The 10,663-nt window shown below is 60.2% G+C and overlaps 1 non-coding gene and 2 pseudogenes across 1 annotated transcript; all 3 read right to left on the bottom strand.

Annotated features, from left to right (window-relative positions):
• LOC145275185 (large subunit ribosomal RNA) lies at positions 1-3,755 on the bottom strand (annotated as a pseudogene; the record flags this gene model as incomplete).
• A 593-nt stretch (positions 3,756-4,348) lies between these two features.
• Positions 4,349-4,506, bottom strand: LOC145275188 (5.8S ribosomal RNA). The gene has a single exon (XR_013867080.1). It is a non-coding gene; the product is annotated as a 5.8S ribosomal RNA (ribosomal RNA).
• A 398-nt stretch (positions 4,507-4,904) lies between these two features.
• LOC145275172 (small subunit ribosomal RNA) lies at positions 4,905-7,272 on the bottom strand (annotated as a pseudogene).
• Positions 7,273-10,663: the final 3,391 nt, after the last annotated feature.

Raw genomic sequence — 10,663 nt, 5'->3', positions numbered from 1 at the left:
AGCATCGCGCGGACAGCGCAGGAGCGGAGGACGCCGCGTCGGAGGTGCCGACGAAGACCGCACCGGCAAAGCGACGACGACACGTCCGCAAGGCAGCCTCACCCCTTTTCGAGGAGGACGGAGACGTTGCGACGAACGGATTGGAGCCGCCCGCCGCCACCCCGACCCCGGAGCGAAGCACCCCGCAGAAAAGCCGCTTGAACCGCCGCCGCCAGAAAGACGACCCCCGCCGACGGTCCCCCGCCGTTTTTGGTCGACGCACACTCCTGCCGCCCGACGGCGGACTCCCACCCGTATCGCTCTCCGACCCGCAACACACGCTCGCTTGACCGCGACCGCTTGACCGGAACACGCCGCCGCACAACGGACCGCCGCGGCCCCTATGCCTTCGCCGAAAGCGCGAACGGAGCGAACGCTACAGCCCCGTACCGGTTCCTCGCTTCGCGCGGGCACGGCCCGACCGACCCGGTCCTCGGAGCCAATCCTTCTTCCGAAGGTACGGATCCATTTTGCCGACTTCCCTTACCTACATTGATGCCATCGACGAGAGGCTGTACACCTTGGAGACCTGCTGCGGATGGTGGGTACGGACCGACTCGAGAGCTGCGAAAACCGGACCCGGATTTTCCAGGGCCGCCGAAAGCGCACCGGACGCCGCCCGAGCCGCGGCGCTCTACAGGTACCTTTTCCGTATCTCCGGACGAGCCGATTCCACGGACATGGTCCTTTACGAGAAGAGAGAACTCTTCCGGGGCTCCCGGCGACGTCTCCGGGCTCGCTTGCGTCACCGCGGTTTCGCCCGGGAAGCGACGGGCGCCGCCGACATCGCTGCCGACAGCGTCGCCACCCCCGGGCCCTCTCCGAGTCCGGGTTCGGGAATATTAACCCGATTCCCTTTCGACGGGAGGCCGGCCGCTTTTTTTTGTTTGGGCTTTTGATTCGATTCGATTCGATTCGCTTTCCTTTCACCTTTCATAACGGATCCGGCGCTTTCGGGAAGACTTTCGCCGCGTCTTAGGACCGACTGACCCGTGCTCGACCGCCGTTGGCACGGAACCCTTCTCCACTTCGGTCTTCGAAGGTCTCGTTCGAATATTTGCTACTACCACCGAGATCTGCACCCGCGGTCGGCTCCACCCGGGCTCGCGCCCTAGGCTTCCGTGCTCGCCGCGGCGCCCTCCTACTCGTCGCGGCATCGTTTCGGCGCGAAAGTTCATCGCTCCTCGCCGCGACGGTCCGGCATCGGTCCGTCGCTCCAGCGCCATCCATTTTCGGGGCCGGTCGATTCGGCAGGTGAGTTGTTACACACTCCTTAGCGGATTCCGACTTCCGTGGCCACCGTCCTGCTGTCTATATCGACCGACACCCTTTCGGGGATCTCATGGGCGTCGCGTTAGGCACCTTAGCCGACGTTTGGTTCATCCCACAGCGCCAGTTCTGCTTACCAAAAGTGGCCCACTTGGCACTCGCATTCGAGGTGACCAACCGCCCAGCGAAGCGTGCTGGCGGCGGCGGCCGGATGGGTCGGCTCCGTCGTTCGGGAGAGTCGGCCCGTTCCACCCGTTCCGAGTTCGAGAGTAGGTCGAGGCCGTGAACGGCCCCGGGGCCTCCAATCGTTCGCTTTACCGGATGGAATTGCGACGATCGAGCGCCAGCTATCCTGAGGGAAACTTCGGAGGGAACCAGCTACTAGACGGCTCGATTGGTCTTTCGCCCCTACACCCGGTTCCGACGATCGATTTTGCACGTCAGAGGCGCTTCGGACTTCCACCAGAGTTTCCTCTGGCTTCATCCCGACCGGGCGTGGATCGCCATCTTTCTGGTCCCTGGTCGCTCGCTACGCCAGAGTCGGCCGAGTCGTACTCGGAAAAAGGGGAACCGACCCGGGGGTGATGCGCCCGCGCGCAGCGCCTAAACTCGACGACAAAATAGGACTAGTTCAAGCCGCGGGATCTCACCGATGGGCGGAAGGAGGATATGGAAGCTGGCGCCCGGCAATTCCCCTTTTTGGATGATGCGCCGGTCCCCTCTCGGGGAGGAGGGAAAAACAACCGCACGTCAGCCACGAGCCTTCCCTCTCCTATCTCTCTCGGAAGAATGAAAAAAGGAAAAGTTGCGGGCACCGCAGCAGCGACGGCGGAAGGCCGAAAACGCCGCGCCGGCGGGATCGGGCACGGCTCGGAGGCGGGTGGAGGCGAGGAGAAGACGACGGCACGAGACCGACGACACCCCCCGACGACCCCCGGACGACTTTGCCACGACACCTCTCCCGATCGACGCCCTCCTACACGCTCTCTCGCTTCGCTTCGCCCTTCGGGGTTAGTCAGAGGTGCCCCTACGACTCGCGAACGGCCAGGACTCCTCGGTCCGTGTTTCAAGACGGGTCGGGTGGGTTGCCGATGCACGTCGCTGACCCGGGGTGGCGGGCGGCTCGAGTAAAAAAGCGTCGCCGAGCGACCTCTCCGGAAACGGAAACGGGCGCGGGCGGGGTTGCCCCCGACAAGAACCCGAAACGTCGGCGAGGTGCGTGACGGCGAGGCCGCGCCAGTCCTATCCCGCCTCTCATCGCGCACGCGCCCGAGACGGTGGGGCGCCTAAGGAGCGACACACAGAGTGCGTCGCCCGCACGCGACTTCCGGCGGGATCAAAACGGACCGGCTCGCCACGTGTAACGGATCGTGTCAGATTTCCTCCGTTCCCGGCAGAAAGGGGCAGTTACGTTCGCGGCCCGACGGCCGGTGGCCCCCGACTTCACAAGGTGGGAAGACGGGGGTTTTCAGGGTGATGAAACGCCTGCCGCCTACGGAAAAAAACCCGCGTGTTCGACCTGCACGCCGGGAACGGGTCGCGACGACGGACCGGAGGGGAAGTGCGTCCGGTGCCGGCCGCGCGGAGGTCGCGCCGAAGCGCCCGCGCCATGATTACGCCGAGCGATGATGAAGGGGACGGGTGCAGCGGAGTCGCGCGCGGAGGGAGCAGGAGGAAAGAAGAAGCGGCGGCGACGGATGCGGCGGGTTAGGGCCCGGCGGCAGCAGCGATCGAGAGGACGAGTCCCCTCCGTCGCAGCCAACCGACGCAGCCACCTACCGACGCCGCGGTCGTCACCACGTTTCCCTTCCCGCTATCCACGCGGCCCGTCTCCTTCGTCGGCGACGCGGGCACAAAAGCTGGAACCGCGGGGAACGAGTCCCCCGCGGACACGACGAACGACGACCTGTGCCGCGACGGCCTCTCTTTCAAGAACACACATCGAGTTTGGGCTCGAGCCTAGGCAGCACCGGACTGAGTCCCCCCGCGATCGCGGTGAGCGGTCCCACCCGTTTACCCCTGGGCGGTTTCACGTTCTCTTGAACTCTCTCTCCAAAGTTCTTTTCAACTTTCCCTCACGGTACTTGTCGACTATCGGACTCGTCCCGGTATTTAGCCTTGGATGGAGCTTACCACCCGATTTGGGCTGCGTTCCCAAGCAACCCGACTCTCGGATCGAAGGCCGTCGCTCGCCGTCCGCACCGAATGGGCCTGGCACCCGCCGCGGGCGGCCCCGATCGAGGGAACTCCGAACTATGCGAGACGAAAACGAACGGCTGCCTTCGACCCATGCGCCACACGTCCCGAAGCCTTTAACTTGCGACGGGATTCGGCGTTGGGCTTCTCCCGGTTCACTCGCCGTTACTAAGGGAATCCCGGTTGGTTTCTTTTCCTCCGCTTAGCGATATGCTTAAGTTCAGCGGGTCGTCTCGTCCGAGCCGAGGGCGGCGGTTTTTAGTAGAGTGTGGTGTTTGGAGGAGAGGAATCTCGATCGGTACCCTCCGTGTGACGACGGCTGGCCGATATAGCGCCCGTCCGACCGAAAATGAAGAAGCCAACAATTAAAAAAAAGCGTGGGTCCTCCCCATCCGACGTTGCGTTGCCTACGACGCGGCCACCTTTTTACGGTGCGACGGCCGTGCTCGTCGCGCTGCTCGAGGCGTCGCTGAGAGACACCTTCATGAGGCAGAGAGCGAGACGAGCAGGCGGCGCTTACGTCGGCAGTCGGTTAGGTCGGTACTTTTTTTTTGGTCTCCCTTCGGCTGCTTTCGGACAGACTCCTCCTGCTCCTCCTCCACAGTGTTTCTTCACGCGGTCGAAAAGGGAAAAGACTCCGCGGTCTGCCAGCGGGAGACGAAGGAGGAGGCCGGAGAGGGTTTTAAAAAAAAAAAAGACATTGAAAGGAGTCAATTCTTTTTTTATTTTTCTTCCCCCTCGTCACTCGCTCCTGCGACGTCCCGGTTACCACCGTGCCGAGGACCGGGCGGGCACGGGGACGGCAAGATGTCGTTTCGTTAACGGAGAAAGACATGTAACGTTCCGCCTCTCGACCGGACGTGGCCCCGAGACAAGGGATCTCGGGGCCGCAATGTGCGTTCGAGGTGTCGATGTTCACTGAGTCCTGCAATTCGCATCAGTTATCGCGGCTGGCCGCGCTCTTCATCGACGGACGAGCCGAGTGATCCCCCGTCCAGGGTTCAGCACTTGGTTTTTTTATATTAGTTTTTGTTTATATAGATTTAGTAGTGTGCGAGGAGGTCTGTGCGAGGAGGCGTGACGGCATTGCAATGTCGCGAGTAGTTTGTTTTTTTAGCTAGCGGCGGTGGCACAGCGGCTGCAAAAAAACAAAAAAAACGATAAAGCGGCGACAAGGCAAAGAAGAAGCGGCCATCACTTGCGGTGGGCGAAAAAACAAACAGGTGGTAAGACGCGGAAGCAAGCAAGAAGAGCTGGGGCTTTAAAAACCTCCGCGTCACCACAAATCTATCTCTCGCTCCGCCTTTTATAGGTTTGTTTGCGCGCATTCGAGGCGTTGACGCCGACAGACAGAGGAGGTAGGCCGGAAAACAACAAACCAGTCTCGAACGGGAAAACGGTAATGATCCTTCCGCAGGTTCACCTACGGAAACCTTGTTACGACTTTTACTTCCTCTAAACGATCGGGTTCGGTCGTCTTCTCCAGGCATCGAACGCCGAGGCGTAGATGCACGAGTGTCGTGACGGACACGTCGCGCACTGCCCGGCGGCGTCGTCGGCCAGATCCGAGGACCTCACCGGACCGTTCGATCGGTAGTAGCGACGGGCGGTGTGTACAAAGGGCAGGGACGTGATCGACGCGGGCTGTTGACCCGCGCCTACCGGGAATTCCTCGTTCACGGGGTTGGTTACAGGCCCCGATCCCTATCACGGGAGGTGGTTCAGAGGTTTCCCAACCCTCTCGGGCCGGGGCGAAGTCCCCGCTGATACCTCCAGTGTAGCGCGCGTGCGGCCCCGGACATCTAAGGGCATCACAGACCTGTTATCGCTCCGCCTCGTGTGGCTTTCTGCCACCCGTCCCTCTAAGAAGTGCGTGAGAAAACCGACCCGGACCCGAGCGCCACGGAGGACGCCGAGCCCGCCGTAAAAATCACTGACATCGGCGCACTAGTTAGCAGGCCGGAGTCTCGTTCGTTATCGGAATCAACCAGACGGATCGCTCCACCAACTAAGAACGGCCATGCACCACCACCCACCGAATCGAGAAAGAGCTATCGATCTGTCAATCCTACCGGTGTCCGGACCGGGTGAGTTTTCCCGTGTTGAGTCAAATTAAGCCGCAGGCTCCACTCCTGGTGGTGCCCTTCCGTCAATTCCTTTAAGTTTCAGCTTTGCAACCATACTCCCCCCGGAACCGAACTCTGGTTTCCCGCAGGCTACCCGCCGGGTCATGGAAGCGAACGCCGGCGGATCGCCGGTCGGCATCGTTTACGGTCGGAACTACGACGGTATCTGATCGTCTTCGAACCTCCGACTTTCGCTCTTGATCGAGGAAAACGTGCTTGCCACACGCCATCGCTGCAGTTCGTCTTGCGACGATCCAAGAATTTCACCTCTAACGTCGCAATACGAGTGGCCCCGACCGCTCCCTTCGATCATTGCCTCGCCGTAGACGGAGACCGACAGACGTAGACGAGGCCCTCTTCCATCATTCCATGCTTATCGTATGCAAGCTTGAACAGCCCGCTCTGAGCACTCTAATTTTTTCAAAGTGAACGTACCGGCCGCCGCGGACACTCGGTTAAGAGCACCCTTGGAGGAGAAACCGCCGACCGCAACACGCGCGCAGACAAGACACGAAGCAGGGACTCGGAGCGGACCGGGGGGTTCAAAAAAAAGAGGAACGCGCGGAAAGGGAGAGGGAGAGAAGCGCGGGGGTCAGAGTGCGGGGATGCGAATGAACGCACCCAAACACACACACGTAGCACCCCCCCGTTAGACTACTCCCGGAACCGAACCGACGACCACTTGTTTTTTTTTTCCCGGATCCCGATCACGACCTCCTCGTCCACCTCGCCGGCAGGCGCGTGGCGGGTATGCTAGCGGTTGACACCGGCGGAAAGGGCCGGGAATGCGAACGGACGACCAAAGTCAACGACGGACGATGGCGCCGCCGCCCCGGGGCCGCTTGCGCGACCACGAACCCGAGTTCGGACTACGAGCTTTTTAACCGCAACAACTTTAATATACGCTACCGGAGCTGGAATTACCGCGGCTGCTGGCACCAGACTTGCCCTCCGGTTGGTCCTCGTTAACGGATTTGAAGTGTACTCATTCCGATCGCGGGGCCTCGACAGAGTCCCGCGTCGTTATTTTTCGTCACTACCTCCCCGTGCCGGGAGTGGGTAATTTGCGCGCCTGCTGCCTTCCTTGGATGTGGTAGCCGTTTCGCATGCTCCCTCTCCGGAATCGAACCCCGATTCCCCGTTACCCGTAGTAACCACGGTAGGCACTTAACCGACCGTCGACAGTTGATAGGGCGGACCCTCGAGAGACCCGTCGCCGGGCGTGAAAGCTCGTGCGATCGACCAGTGAGTTATCCAGAGTCACCAAAGCGGAGCGCGCCGCCCTATGAGCCCCGCCACCGAACGGACCCGCGAGCGGGAACGCCGACGACGGGAGGACGGAATGACGCGCATCGGTCTCAGTCTAATATGTAGCGCCGCGACCCGGAACGGCCGACGCGGGTGCCAGCGCGCGAGGCGTGGCGACGACGGCGCGCCGACCGATCGCGGCCTGTGTCACATGTATTAGCTCTAGAATTGCCACAGTTATCCATCGCCTCCGAGGAGGAATACGGTCCCGAGGATTAGGTCCGGTTCCTGAGCCATTCGCGGTTTCGCCCGTTCTAATGCGTGGCGTGAACTTACACTTGCATGGCTTAAGCTTTGAGACAAGCATATGACTACTGGCAGGATCAACCAGGTATCGTTGGAATTTGGGACTTTGTTTCGACAGAACGACAGACCGACCGACCGACCGACCGACATAAGACAGACAACTACAACGACGGGCACGTGTTTATTTATTTTTCGAGGGGGTTCGCCGTCAGAAGAAGCGCGCTGCCCGCGCTGATGGCCTCTTTTTTGTTTCTCCCCTGACTTGGACCGAGACCGAGACTCAAAGAACGAAAGCGACCAACGTCGACAACAACAACGACAACGGCACCCTTGACAGCGATACATACGACAAACGACAAGCAGCACGACGGCAGTGCACACGGACATCGAGGGTCAAGGTGCAGACTGAACTCGCCGAGGTCGTCGTCATCGTGGTCGCCATCGATTCCGTCTCGTCGTCGTCGTCGTCAACGTCCACGTCACAGCCGGCCGAGAAGAGAGAACAGACGACAGCGTCGACAACAACAACATCGACAACGGCACCCTTGACAGCGATACATACGACAAACGACAAACAGCACGACGGCAGTGCACACGGACATCGGAGGTCAAGGTGCAGACTGGAATCGTCGAGGTCGTCGTCATCGTGGTCGCCATCGATGCCGTCTCGTCGTCGTCGTCGTCGTCTTCGTCGTCGTCGTCGTCATCAACGTACCAACCGACCGAGACGAGAGAGCAAGCAACAACGTCGACAACAACAACGACAACGGCACCCTTGACAGCGATACATACGACAAACGACAAACAGCACGACGGCAGTGCACACGGACATCGGAGGTCAAGGTGCAGACTGAACTCGTCGAGGTCGTCGTCATCGTGGTCGCCATCGATGCCGTCTCGTCGTCGTCGTCGTCTCCGTCGTCGTCGTCGTCGTCGCCAACGTCAACGTCAACATCACAGCCGTCATCGGGGAGGAGCTGGACCAGGGCAGCGGCGGCGTAAATTTTCCCGTCACCTTCGTCGTCGCCTTCGTCGACCGACCGACCGACCGGCGTCGTGTTCGTGCTCGGAAAACCGAGGAGAGACAACGTGCACATGGCGCGTTCTCGCAAGCGGCTCCTCGGTCCGATTTTTTTGGGCGGCTTTTTCGAGCTTTTTTTTTTTTTTCTCACCCTTTCGTCCGTGCGACGGCGAACGTTAGGGGAAAAAAAAAAAAAAAAAAAAAACGACAACAACGCGGCGGACCGGGCGAACAACATCGTCGACACACACGACATTGACGACCGGTCCCCCTTTTCACAATCGCATCGAGATAAAAACGAACGAGTCCGATTCGAGCACCGAGTCGCGAGCGGGAGGACTGTCGGTGCAAGTATCGATCACTGACGTGAGCGCTTCGCCGGACAGAGGATGGCTCATCCGGCAGCCGTGCAAATCGACGGTATGGGAAGAACGAACAAGAAGAGCAACGACTTGATCGGCGGCTTGGGAACTGCGGACGGTGAAAACGGGTTAATCGACTGCGACCACGACTGCTCGATCGATCTTCTTTGGCGCTAACAAAGGTGGAGGTGGCGCAAGAAGGGACTAGCGCTATCACCGTCCACGTATCAGAAGATGCGGCGGCAGACGTCGACGCTTATGCGTTGTCGGACGAGAAGTCGCTGCAGCACGTGTACCGCGAGCGGGACGTCCAAGGTTTTGCCAGACGGAAAGAAATCGGGTGTCAGCGAACGTTCACACGGCTGTGAGATCGGACGCTGACAGGAGTAGGAGGCGGCAGGCAGGCGGCGGTTACGGCGGCGGCGCCTGCTGCTGCTCATCCTCCTGTTTGCTGCGGCGACTTCCAGGACGGGAGAGCATCGAACAACGTACGTATGGTTACAAGGGGATCAGGATCTACATAGTGCATCCCCCGCGGCTATTTTTGTTTGTTTGTTCGCTCGTTCGTTAATTCGTTCGTTCGTTCGTTCGTTCGTTACAATGTACGTTTTTCCGTTCGACGGCGGCAGAGAGCGGCGGCGTTTCTCCCTAATCCGGAGGATTTATCGGTCGCACAGCGATGGGTCGTTCGGCCGATCATCGAAAGATTCGCAGGTAGTGGTTGAATGGCAGAACGGCAGCAACAACAGCGGCGGCTGAGAGCGGCGAACGCTGAGGCGGAAGCAGAAGCTGCAGCAAACGTATCGGCTAAACATGGTGGACATAGATATGGCTGACGACGCGGGTACCACGACGACTATGGAACCAGGAAAAGGAGCCGTTAGTTGTTCCAACATATCGTTCGACACGTCGAGCAGCCCTAGGTCCACGGAGAAGCACACACACGTACCACGTATTATAACCTAACGACGATGAGCGGGCGCACGGTTGGCAGGAACGAAGGCGGCGGATCAAAACAAGTTGGAGCGCGGCGACAGCGATAACGGTGACAGCCCTAGGCGGCGGAGATGCCACTTTCTGACGCCTTTGCGACAAGCCCGTAGAGACGTTCCGGACCACCACGAGGCAAAGAGTCGCTGCTCCGACGAACCGACACACCAAAGTGTGCTTCCTACCGAACATGTTTTATAAAACTTTCAAACTGGAAAACCCCAGAAATGGTGTTGGTATTCGTCCAGACCCACCTCCGACACCTGAAAATGGTGGTCAAAAAAAACGTCGATTATACGAAGCGACATTTCTGGTCGGCGATTTTCCAGTTTTACGCCTACTGCCACATGGGGATGTCGGTAGGCGTCGCAAAGTGCCTTCTTTCCCCCTCGACATTCCTGGTCCGGTCTATTCCGATTTTACACCTACCGCCATGTGGGGGTGGCAGTAGGCGTCGAAAAGTGCCTTCTCGACCGCTAGCGACACCACTACTTTATCGAGCTCTGGAGGCCCGCACACCGACCCGGGGGCCGCGGAGTCGACCCCGGGGGCCTCCTGGCGTCGCCGCCGCTCACTTGGACGCCTTCCGCAACCTGTGGTCCCGCTCGGGGCCGCCGGGAGCCTCGCCGACCTGACCGGTGTCGGTAGGCGTCTGGAAGCGCCCGGCCGACCTGGACGAGGTCCCCCTGGCCCCCGGGGGACACCCCTTAGTTGGATGGGGGTGCTGTCCCGGGCACACATGCAACCCGCGGCCGCCTACCGACAGCCCCCTTCGCTCGATCGCTACTCCTTTCCAACATATGTCGGAGAAGCCGGGCGGTTGTGAAACCCCAGAAATGGTGTTGGTATTCGTCCAGACCCACCTCCGACACCTGAAAATGGTGGTCAAAAAAAACGTCGATTATACGAAGCGACATTTCTGGTCGGCGATTTTCCAGTTTTGCGCCTACCGCCATGTGGGGGTGGCAGTAGGCGTCGAAAAGTGCCTTCTCGACCGCTAGCGACACCACTACTTTATCGAGCTCTGGAGGCCCGCACACCGACCCGGGGGCCGCGGAGTCGACCCCGGGGGCCTCCTGGCGTCGCCGCCGCTCACTTGGACGCCT

The sequence above is a fragment of the Euprymna scolopes genome, unplaced genomic scaffold (assembly GCF_053919585.1).
Source record: "Euprymna scolopes isolate OS-2025 unplaced genomic scaffold, ASM5391958v1 sca63, whole genome shotgun sequence".
NCBI classification, from domain to species: domain Eukaryota; kingdom Metazoa; phylum Mollusca; class Cephalopoda; order Sepiida; family Sepiolidae; genus Euprymna; species Euprymna scolopes.
Note: the sequence above shows the minus strand (reverse complement) of the source record. Positions and strands in the feature narration are given on the sequence as shown.